We start from the raw sequence: 13,432 nt of genomic DNA on the forward strand, positions 1-13,432 counted from the left end.
AACACCTTCAGTAATATGGCTGGAAACAAAATGAACTCAAAGAAATCAATAGCCCTTCTATAAACAAATTATAAATGGACTTAGAAGAAAACCAGAGGAACAACACACCCTACAATAGTCACAAATAATATAAAATATCTTGGGATAACTCTAATCAAACAGTTGAAAAACCTATATGACAAGAAGTTTAAGTCTTTGAAGAAGAAATTGGAGAAGAGAACAGATAACGAAAAAAATCTCCCACAATCATGGATCAGTAGGATTAACATAGTAAAAATGACAATCTTACCAAAAGCAATCTACAGATTCAGTGCAATCCACATCAAAATCCCAATACAATTCTTCACAGACTTCAAAAGAACAATACGCAACTTCATATGGAAAAACAAACAAACAAACGAAAAACAGGATAGGTAAAATAATCCTATAAAATAAAGGAACTTCCAAATGTATCACCATCCCTGACTTCAAGCTCTACCATAGAGCTATAGTAATATAAACAATTTGATAATGGCATAGAAACCAACACATGGATCAATGGAATAAGATCGAAGACCCTGACATAAATCCACACACCTTTGAATACCTAATTTTTGACAAAGAGGCCAAAAATATACAATGGAAGAAACAAAACATCTTCAACAAATGGTGCTGGCATAACTGGATGGTGGTATGTAGAATACAAATAGATCCATATCTATCACCATGCACAAAATTCAGGTCCAGCTGGATCAAAGACCTCAACATAAAGCCAGCCACACTGAACCTCATAGAAGACAAACTGGGAAGTAGCCTTGAATGCATTGGTACAGGAGACTACTTCCTGAATATAACACCAGCAGCATAGACACTGAGATTGACAATAAATGGGAACTCCCAAAACTGTAAAGCTTCTGTAAGGCAAATAAGACAAAATGTCAGCCTACAGAATGGGAAAAGATATTCACCAAGCCCACATCTGGCAGAGGATAGATAATCAAAATATACAAAGAACTAAAGGGACTAGACAACAAAATAGCAAAAAGCTCAATTAAAAATGGGGTACAGATTGATTTAAACAGAGAATTCTCAACAGAAGAATGGCTGAAAAACACTTAAAGAACTGATTAAAATCCTTGGATATCAGAGAAATGTAAATCAAAATTACTCTGAGATAGCATTTTACATCTGTCAGAATGGCTAAGACCAAAAACACCAATAACAGCCTATGTTAGCGAGGTTGTAGAGTAACGAGAACATTCTTCCATTGCTGGTGGGAGTACAAACTTGTACAACCACTTTGGAAACCAGTATGGTGGTTTCTCAGGAAACTGGGAATCAATCTTCCTCAAGACTCAGAGATCCCACTTGAGCATATATTAAAAGGATGCATAATCATACCACAAGGACACTTGCTCAACTTTGTTTATAGCAGCATTATTCATAATAGCCAGAACCTGGAAACAACTCAGATGCCCCTCAACTAGAGAATGGATAAAGAAAGTGTGGTACACTTACACATTGGATTATTACTCAGTGTGAAAAAACAATGACATCATGAAATTTACAGGCAATTTTCTGGAACTAGAAAAAAAATCATCCTGAGGGAAGTAATCCAGATCCAGAAAGACAAACACAGTATGTACTCACTTGTTGGAGGAGGCCACTTGTAGGTTCTGGGCTGCTCAGGCCCAAAATAATCACACAGAAACTTTATTAATTAAATCACTGCTTGGCCCATTAGCTCTGGCTTCTTACTGGCTAACTCTTACATATTAATTTAACCCATCTCCATTAATCTGTGCATCACAAGGCCATGGCCTACGAGCAAAGTTTCAGCACATCTGTCTCCAGGGGCAGCACCATGGCTTCTCCTCGACTCTCCCTCCTTTCTCTCAGCATTCAGTTTAGTTTTCCCCACCTACCTAAATTCTGCCCTATCAACAAGCCAAGGCAGTTTCTTTATTCCCCAATGGTATCCACAGCATACAGAGGGGAATCCCATATCACTCACTCATAAGTGGATATTAGATGTAAAGCAAAGGATAACCAGGCTACAGTCCTCAGCCCCAGAGAAGGCAGATAATAAGGAGGACCCTAAGAGTGATGCATGGATCTCCCTGGAAAGACAAAATGCCTGGATTAACTGGAGGTAGGGGTAGAGAGGAGGGGATGGGTAGGAAAACATGAATGATCAGGATGATCAAGTTGGGGGGATGGAGAGGGAGAGATATCTTGATAGAGGGGGCCATTAACTATAGGGTTAGGGAGAAATGTGGTTCCAGGAAAACACAAGGATGATCCTAGGTAAGACTCCAAGCACTATTGGAGAATGTGCCTGAACTAGCCTTCCCCTGTAATCAGATTGGTGACTATCATAATTGTCACCACAGAGTCTTCATCCAGTAACTGATGAAATCCGGTGAAGAGATCCACAGTCAAGCACTGGGCCAAGATCTGGGAGGCCAGTTCAAAGGAGGGAGGAGAGATTATATGAGCAAAGGGGGCAAGACCATGATGGGGAAACCCACAGAGACAGCTAACCTAAGCTTGTTGGAGCTCACAGACTCTGGAACGACAGCCTTGCAGTTGACATGGGACCAACCTAGGCCCTCTGCATATAGGTGATATTTTTGTAGCTTGGTATTTTGTGGCTCCCCTAGCTATGGGACTAGGACCTGTACCTGACACATGAGCTGGCTTTTTTGGAACTCATTCCCTATGGCAGGAAGTCTTACACAGCCTTGATGCAAGGGGTGGGAGCTTGGTCCTGCCCAACTGGATATGCCATGCTTTGTTGACTTTCATGGAAGGCCTTACCCTTTCTGAATGTACACCAAGGAGGAGTGGATGGGGGGCAGAGTAGAAGGGAGGTAGGATGAGGGAACTGGAGGATAGGAGGAAAGGGGAAACATCCTTCAACTTCTAACTTAGTTCAATATTATGATGCTTATTCTTAACACTGGCATGTAGGATAAAAAACATTTTTCTGTTTGCAATTGGAGTATTTCTTCTCTGTGTACAGGAGCAAAAGATAACACATTCTCTAACGTGTATAAAACCAAATGCAGAGATTGTTGGAGCTCACCTTCCCTCTATTGACCAATGCTTAGACAGATGAGTGTTGGTGCTCTTGCTATATAGATGCAGTGGCAGTAGATACTGGGGACTACAGAGCAATCAATGCTATCTGAGTTTTGGTTATCATGATTACCTGAACAATAAAGTAAAATAATAAAGGGTACCAACTATTTGTATAACCTTTATTTTGCAGTACACATTATAAGTAATCTGGGTATGCTTTAAAGCACACAGAAGGGAGTGCATAGTTTATACGCATATACCGCACCATTTTATAAAGAGAACTTCGGAGTTCTGGCATCAAGCTATTCATTCAGAAGCCTAGAACCCATCCCCTATGGAAACAGGGGGACAGATGTGCTTCATAGTCCTCTTTAGAAGGTTGGTACTTCTGAAAAGACATCACATTACAAGCTAGTCATAAACCAGCAGGAAGTCAATCAGATAAGGCTCAAAGCTAGAGTGCTTGTTTGAGCATGCTTGAGACCCTGGGCTTGATCACAGTGTGTCGGGGCAAGTGTATGGAAAGAAGAAGAAAGGATGAGAGGAAGAAAATGAATAAAGAGGGGGAGAAATGAAGAAATAGAAAGAGAGTTGGAGAAAGGAATCAGCAGGCTCTTGATAGGAAGAGGCTCAGGAAAGCATAAATAAACAGTTCCAGTTTTTAAGTTTGGAGGTATGGAGAACCCGCCTCTGGATTTTGTTCACTATAGTGATGATCTGGACAGAGGGACATTTGTTTGGATTTGGCAAAGGCAAAGAACATTCCTCTTTCTCAAAACTGTGTTCTTTCTCTCATTCTCTGGGACACTGTCTCTTCTGTTACTTAACGGCCCACATCCCAGAATATCAATATAGTATTCTACTTCAACTGAATCTAAATTAGATATGTTTTTTCTTCAAATGTTCTCTTTACACATGATAGTAGTCTATTCTGCAAAAAGGCAATATTTATAACAGGTCTTAGAAATATATTCTTCAAAGCAAGAAAAAAATTTCGAACACTGTGACATAGACAGTTTTAACCATGATAATTTATAATAATTATGAGATAATCACTTAGACTACTCATGTTCATAAAAAAGAAGTGGCATTAGAAAGAGCAAAGCACCATTCAGATTTCAAGTCACTTAATATCAGGCTGAAGATATAATAGTCTCTACCAAAATGCATGAGTAGACAGAACGTTCAATATCACATTGCTATTGATACAGCCCTGCTAGAATCAATGCCCTTTTAAATACTTGAGAAGTAAAGCTTTCATAAAGAGAGAAAATGATATCATTATTTATGTTATTGAAATCCCTGTGTTATCTGAGAGATAGTCAGTCCTCTTAAGCAAGAACAAAATCAAGAAGAAACCTAATGTCCAGTTTCGAAAGGAATTTGGTTCACTCCAGAGGCCCTAGGCACTCAGTTATCTAATGGACTAGAACAAGAAGACAAATCCTAAAACTTTTTACTATCCTAATATGGACTGATCTTGCTTCATGAGAACCAGCTTAATGTTACAACTTGGACCACATTACAAAAGTGTAATTCAGAAGAGGTCATGGGTAGACTGCTGTATTCTCCATTTATATCTTAACTTATAAAGTTGCGACACAAACATGCAAATTTCCCAATGGATTCCATAGTGTATTATTTTGTTTTGTTTTTTATTAACAAAGATGGAGCTGTAATCCATGTTCTATCATCCAATACTACTATTGCTCTGACACTAGATGTGAGAGGACACACAGACTATATCATGCTTCAGTGACAGTAGAAAGATGCTATGCTGGTGTATTGGTACATCAGTGGAACCCCTGTACTCAAGATATAGGACAAGAAGGGTTATAGTTTGAGGCCAGCCTTCACTACATCATGAAATCCTATCTTAAGAAAGGGAAGAAATATCATGATGGGCAAACCTACAGAGATAGCTGACCCAAACTAGTGGGAGCTCATGGATTATGGACTGACAACTGGGGAGCCTGCATGGGACCAAGCTAGGCCCTCTGAATGTGGGTGACAGTTGTGTGGCTTGGGCAGTTTGTGGGACTCCTGGCAGTGGTATCAGGTCTTATCCCAGGTCTATGAACTGGCTTTCTGGAGTCTGTTCCATATGGAGGGATACCTTGCTCAGTCTCGATACAGGGTGGGGGGGGGGGTCTTGGTTCTGCCTCAACTGGATATGCCAGACTTTGTTGACTCCTCATAGAAGGACTTACCTTCTCTGAGAAGCAGATGGGGGTGCGATGGAAGAAGGTGGGGGAAGCAGGAGCACGGGAGGGAGAGGGACTGGTGGTTAGTATGGAAAATGAATACAAAAATAAAAAATAAAGGAAACAAGGCAGGCTAAGGATATATCTCAGAATTACAATGTCTGCCTTTCGTGTGAGGATCTGACTTTGATATCAAAATCCATGTTTTTTTCCTTAAAAAAATAAAGTCAGAGATAATGGTGTGTGCTTGTAAATCCTGCAGTAGAGAGGCAGAACCTAGCAGATCTCTGGGAGTTGCTAGCCAGACAGACAGCCTAGCTCCTTAGTGGGACACAGGCCGATGAAAGGCCCCATGTCATAAAAGGGAAGGTTCCTGTAGTTGCTAGCATAAGAACTGCAGGACACCAAGACAGTCAACTTTCCAGCATCAATATGGAAGTGGCTCATTAGGAGCATTGACAGTTGATGGCTGCTAGGGGAATAGGACTCAGGTTAAGAGTCTAGTCTGTCTGATAGATGACCCATTCTTCAGTGAATTTGGGCAGCACTAACTGGCTTTACTGAGTTATTTTAAAAGAAAAAGGACAGAAAATTGGGAGAGCAATATGAGAGAGGATTGAAGGAAAGTGAAAGGTGAGTATGATCATAATACATAGTTTATATGAATGAAATTTAAAAAATATATGTGTGTATATATGTATAAAGTCAGGGTAGGTGTCACATGAAAAACAACACCTGAGATGGACTCTTCTGACCTCTACAAGCACACACACATACACACTCCCACACAGTGGGAATTGAAGAGAAAGAAAATAAAATTCATATGCATAAGCAATTAAAACTCAATGAATTTTCACTGATTTTTAATAAAGCAGATGTTATTCATGCAAGTTTAATACACACAACAGCAGAGGGAAGGGTTAGGAAAACAGCGCCTCTTAAGAATTACTTATAGTGACTTCCAACTAGAGCCTCCAAGTAGAATTTCCCAGCAACAGGACCACTTAGCATTTATATTAATGGCATTTAGTGTGTCAAAACTAAATGGGAGTTTGGGGAGAACAGCAAGTACTATTGTTCAGAAAACATTGCCAGCCTGTTTTTACATATATAAAGGCTCATTCAGGATTCCTTTAAACATGCAAACATTAGATTTTAATGTACATCATAAATATAGCAGCCTCCTTATATGAATAGCATTTTACTAGGTTAACTTCCATTAACCTCAATTTATCTACAATTCGATTCATCACTCATCGAGTATTGGATGCTACTAAATGCCACAGATTAAAAATAAAATGAAATAAAATAGCACCCCAGTGTCTAAGCTATAATAGTGCGAAGAAAAGTAAAGAATTGTGCAAAAAAATGAAATCTAACTACTGTAAATAGAGGAATAAGGAAATGTTATTATTTTTGTTTGTTTGTTTGCTAGCTTCAGGTTCGGGATTGGGTTTTTTGTTTGTGGTATTAGTGTGTGTGTGTTAAAGTGTTTGTTTGGTTTATTGGTTGACAGCGTTTGGTTTGTTTTTGTCTTTGTTGTTTTTGATGTAGTATCTCACTCTGCAGCCTATGCTTGTCTAGAACTGATTATGTGGCTCAGCGCAGCCTTGGATTCATAGTGACCCTCCTGCCTTAGCCTCTGAAGTACTAGAACTATAAACAAGTTACCACACCTCACATTTGTTTTGGTTTTGACAGAAATTGAGGAGGGTATCACAGAGATACAATGGTACAAAGTAATAAAAAGAGCAGATTCTCCTGATGCTGCTGAGAAGACTTCAGCCCAATACAAGAAATACCTGTGTCTTGTCTTTCTGGCTTTTATTGATAGTAGATCACTTCCAATAATTTGTTAATTTCCTATCCAGAATATTGTTCTTCAGAACTCCCTGAAAAAACTGGCATATGGATTCCTGAGCTAAACCACAAACACACACACACACTAGATGTTTATAACATACATCAACCTTAAATTAGAATAACTGTCCATTATGTTATCTAATGTTGGCTTTGGCCAAGCTTCTGGAGTAAGAGGCTTCAAAGATTATTTTTTCTTTAAGCCAAAATTGTCTTCTATATGTGATGTGCTTAAAATCAAGTAAGCACTGAGTAAGTGTTGGGCGGCTCACTATTCCACCTTCTGAACCACACCTTATTCTCAACATTTATGAATGTTGGAATGCCATCAAATATGGTTTCATGAGATGCTAAGTATAGATCAAGTTCACACTGTAGCACTAGAAAAGATACTAAGCTGTCGGGCAGAGTGCCTGAGCAAGCAGGGTCAGCCAATTCCCTAAAGTTGTTCTCTGATCTGCACACATGCACTGTGTCACACAAATGATCACACAATACACAAATAGAATAAATAAATATAGTCAAAAATACTTTTTAAAATCTATAGATCTTTTCAAATGTTTTAATCAGGTAAAGCTACTAACAATTTACTAAAGACAAGTGTCTAGTCACTACAGCTGCTTAAAAGTTTCTTTCATTTTGATCCCATTTTGATTCCTTCTGTTGGAATGTATATACTGTTATCACTTTAGAAGTGTATACCTCAGACTTTAACATGGTGGGGCAGAATTTGAATATCCTCATTACTAAAAAGAAGTAATAAATGGCTGGGTGGTGATGATAGACACCTTCAATCACAGTATTTAGGAGGCAGAGGCAGGTAGATCTCTGAGGCCAACCTGGTCTACAGAGAGAGTTCCAGGACAGAAAGGAATACACAAAGAAACCCTCTCTCAAAACACAAAAAATGATAATTGTTTAAGATAAATAAATTAAATGTCATGGCTTTATTATTTTATAAACTATATACATACAAAAATGTCACAATTAATCTCGTTAGTATATGTAATTATTGTCTATTAAAATAATTTACATAAGCCAGACACGCATATAATGCATATACGCATGCATATCATCTCAAAACTTGGGAGTTGGAAGCAGGAGGATCAGGACTTCAAGGACGTCTGCTCTTACATATGAGTTTGAGGTTAACCAGAGATACTTAAGACCCTGTATCTAAAAATAACAATAATAACAATTCTTAAAACACTAAATAAACAGAAGCAATCCTAATGAATTAACCAAATTAATTAATTTAATTTTAAAATAAAGTAATGAGATAACTTTCTCTCTAGAAGGCTACAGGATCCATCTGTTCTTTCAGAATAAACAGCAGAAAAACTTAATATCTAGTTACCACTATGCCCCTAATTCAAAGATTGTATAACATTGAGTTCTAAGTTTTGAAAGTCCCACCTATTGTTCTGAATTTTCAGGTCTTGAATTCATACAAATAAGAAAAAAACATGTATTAGACTTTTCCTGTACAAAACTATAAAAACAAAGTATATTTATTTTAAAACAATAAGTAGTCTAAATGATCAACATTCTACCTAATGTCTATTAAGCTGACATTTATGCAGACCATGCTCTAGTAACAATCATATGCTATAATGTCATTCTCTCTAAATGAGCATGTTCTATTTAATTATCTTGATAGTTTTTTAGATAAAAACACTTTACCATAGTTGAAGGCTTAGAAAGGACTAGGAAGAAAGTAGAAAATGATGATAGAGACAGAGGTGAGGATGGTTCACATGCATTGTGTACATGTCATAGTAAATCATAAAGAATTTTCTTTGGATATATTAATAACTTTGTCATTTACAAAAGATTAATAAAAATAGCACACAATGACATGAATATGCTTGGTTTTGTTCACATGCAGAATTAAATGCTGGCTGAATATCGGATATGGCAAGAGGTAAGGTTCAACAGCTCAGGGTTGATCCATATTTTGATTTAATAATTGCTAATGTTGAAGAATGATAGTACAGAAATATTATTAGCTTGGTTCTCATATTAAAATGTTTCATTTCTATAAGAGTAAAAACTTTGTAATTCATAACATACACTCCTTTGGAATCTGAGTCAAGGTATTTCTGGCAGCATCTGGTGGTAGTTCACAGCATGGCATGTTGTGGAACAATGGCATGATGGCACAGGAATTTAAAGTGCTCATTAACTGAAACTGCGGTGGAGCCATGTGATGCACGGTGGGCAGGCACTGCCAGAAACACACTGGCTACTCTATACATTTGATTTTCATTTAATTTTTGGTCCTTTTGCAGTTAGAAACATTTTACTCTTATCAAAATTTTTGCAATGCCCACATTCAGCTACATGACCCCATAGGAGGATTGAGACTCACAATCTAAAAAGCTGATTATTAGAATCTGAAATGTACCTGGTACAAATACAGAAAAGTAGTATTATTAATATTTGAACCACTGTCAAGAATATTTCTGTGAACTATTACAAGTGGTGATATATTTCAAAAGAGATTTCAATTCTGTCTCACTATATATCAAAACAATACCTCTAATCATCTAAAATAACAAAATATACTCAATCCCTCCAAAAAGAATGGGGATAATCCTGTGGGAGATTCCAGGAAATGGGACGGGTAGACATGAGAAGAATTAAGATCATAAGCACAGCCTAGGCTGCATAGTGATTCTGAAATCAGGTCAGGGTACATAAAACCTTATTGCAAAATAAGTGATGGTCAAATATAACCATTAATTAATGTTAGAGACAGGTGAATTAATATGATAGTCACTGATTATAAAATACCTGAATTGGAAGTCTGAATACTTACACACTGAATTAAATAATGCTTAATTATTTAAATATTTATGTCTACCATACTATCAATGTTGGGGAAATATTCCAACAATTGACTGGTATTCACACTCCACCAATCCATGTAATATTGCTTTCTATTGCTTTAAACATTAATGTGTTTGTTTTTTGAAATCTTTTATCATAACCTATACAAAAGTCCAATAATTTCTATTTTATAACCTTAGGGGTTTTGTTTATTTGTTTGTTTTTTAAAGTTCAAAGGGTAGGCAAGGATATATGCATTTATGAATTATTCTCTCAGATGATTAAAATTTTTACTTTAGGTCATCACAAAACTTTGAACAGAGAAAGAAATGATTTGTGGCTTGCTTCTAAACAGAAAGAAAATGATCATATTGCAAGTCTCGAGACCTGTTTGAGAGCAGTCTTTCAAACATTATATATCTTGCCAAAAGTCCTCAGACTCTAGGGTCACTGAGCCATGACTGATAAATCCCTGTGTTTCTCAGAAGAGTTCATAAATTCCTTGTCTCAGGCACCTAACACACAGTTCTAGTAGTATCTACCAACACTGCTGTATCAGTTAGCTATGGCTGTGTAATCCCTAATCTCAGTGTGTCAAAGCAGTGATGATGTGATCTGCCATCTCAGGATTCTGAGACCTGGCAGGGTCATTCTTTTGGTCTAGACTGAGCTCAGACATGTGTCTACAGACATAAATTGTACATTCTTAGATGAATTCAGTCTTAGCATAAAACAATAATTGAGATACTTGGTTTATGTCTCCTTACGTTTTTCTATCCTTGCCTTTATTGGGATTTCACAAAAACAAAGATGAAGGTTTCAAAGTCCCATGGAGATACTGTCTAGAGAGTTCAAAAAGTCCCTCTGTATTTTTCAGAGGGAACCACCACAGGGTAGAGAGGGAGACTCCACTTCTGAATGCTACCCATGCAAAGAATCAAAGGTTGATTTAATCTACTTGAAGGAATTAAAAATCACTCTTGCTTATGACAAGCTCTGTATACATCTTTTCAGAAACCTGGAGAAAAGCACTGATCAGGACTGGAGACCACTGGATAGTTTATAGATAGTAAAAAATACATACTTTTCAACATACTCTAAACATGGACACTATCATATTCTACCTTTTGCAAATGGAGAAACTGGGGCGTGAGAAAGGTCCATATTAGAAACCTGAAGAACTATGAATAAAATGCTGATAATCCTGCCTTTAGAATGCATACTGCATTCTCTACTCTCTGACATTCCCTGTAAATCCCTCCTTCAAACTAAAATGTGACCCCACAGCTAGGCAGGTACATCTTCTACTAGATTAAAATATCTGGAGAGCTAATGTTCAACAGACCACTTTGCATGACTTAGTCAACACTAGCGAAAATGCCAAGAATTAAAGGATGCAAAGCAGTCAGAATCAGCAATCACAAAAATCTGTGAGGCACTGTGCTGAGCGTTCAATCATCCCAAAACACGATACGATGAGGCAGAAATCCCAAAGGATGCAGCTAGAACAGGAAGAAACGGGGGATTGACATTTATATTCTCGAATGCATCTGTGCTCAAATTTCCAATTGACCAAGCCAGGACAATATGCTCATGTGACTGTCCAATTCTTGTTTCTGACCCTAAACTAGCTGATGACAAGACATGGTGCTCTGGGGACACAATATTCTTCCTGTAAAATAAAAACAAAAAGACAGACTCAATTGTTCTGAGATGAAGATTTGTTTCTTAAGCGCTTACTAATGTTCCTCTGAGGCAGGTTGAGAAATGCATCATGCTTCAAACTCTGCTTTGGTCTTACATAAATTCACAGATGCCAGAGTTCTCTGGGTCTCTCCTTCTGGGATTTTACATTCATTTTCCAGTACATCAAAATTACAATAATAATTTTTAAAAAACCTTCTGTAGCTAATGGCATTCATTTTTCCATGATGCTAAAAAAAAAGCCCTGGGAAATCAGGAATAGCTTACCTTTGGGGGTGGGGAGACTATCAAAGTGCCCCGACAAAACAAATTGAGCGTTCAGGTTCAGTCCATCATGGTGGGGTGACCCTGGCAGTTGATCAATTTGTATCTGCAGCTCAAAGCAGAAAACTAGTGCTTGTGCTCAGCTCCCTTTCTCCTTTTATATACTCCAGGATCTCAGTCAAGTGAATGGGGCCACCCAGAGTGGGCACTTTTTCCTATATGAATTAAAATAACCAAGATAACCCACCACAGGTGTGGCAAGAGATTCATCTGGCAGATGATCCTAGATCTCATCAAGTAGACAACCGAGCTTAACTATCACAGAAGTTAATTTCCAGTTCTATCTGAGCTGTCTCTCTGACTTTAAGTCACATTCCAACAGTGTGATGAAAGGTATGTGTTGTCTACAGACAAATTTCTGCCTTCTTGTCACCTTTATCCCAGCCATGTTTCCAAAAGTAGAGTACTTCATAAATGTTTTCTTTTGGGATCAAACAATTAGAACTTTAAGAGTTATGGATGACGTTTTCCAACTCATAACTGAAAAAAAAATGTGATTGTTCAGCAGTGACTAGCTAGTAAGGAAAAAACCTTTATTTTTTTTAAATTATGTTCTAAAGTGTTGGCTGACTTGTGACTATAACCCCCTCACACTCATTTGTTTTCAGACAGCGTGGCTTGCACAGGCAAGCTCATGAATTGAAAATGAATGTCTAAAAACTACAAAATTTCTTTCCAAGTCTTGAATCCAAACAAAGATCCTTAAGTTCACTTAGGGATAATCAGCCAAACTAGAGATGAGATTATTAAAATCATTTTGTGAGATTGGGCAAAATTTCAAGGCATGAAATATCAGGGAATACATGGCCAAAAGTCTTCACTCAGAACTTTGTATGAAACCAGCACAAGGTCAAGCCCATTCTATTTTTTACTCCAATCTGAATGAATCATTTTATTTCATGATTTCTTCACTGTTTTCTCAAAACGTTTCTGGTCATGCCTCAGTAGATAGCAGAGAAAGATGCCCTCTTTTTATAACACTTGTTTTATATTGTTCTTTGAAATGTTAGCATTTAAACTCAAGCATACATGAAATTCCTATCAGTATTAACTACTAGACCACTTAGAACCAATAAATTCCTCCTCTGTGTGTTTAATGCTCTAATTTCCAGAGACAATTTGACTATTTACAGAAAGAAAATGGGATGCTTGTCTTAAATTGCAATCTATTTTCCTCTCTCTCCCTTTGTCTCCTGAAGAGACAGTAGAAACACATTTTCCAAAACCATCATACTGCAGTATAAATGAGAAATTAACCACCACCCCCCATAGTCCCAAGCATCTGAACTTGCGTCCCAGTTGAAGGCACTGTTTAGAAAAGTTTAGAAGGTGCAGGAAGGTTTAGAAGATGGAGCCCAGATGGAGGATGTAAGTCACTGAGGACAGGATTTGAGAGCTTAAGGCCTTCTCCCACTTATAGCTCACTCTCTCTGTTTCATGATTAG

This window comes from Myodes glareolus, chromosome X, assembly GCF_982192425.1.
Source record: "Myodes glareolus chromosome X, mMyoGla1.1, whole genome shotgun sequence".
Taxonomy (NCBI): Eukaryota; Metazoa; Chordata; class Mammalia; order Rodentia; family Cricetidae; genus Myodes; species Myodes glareolus.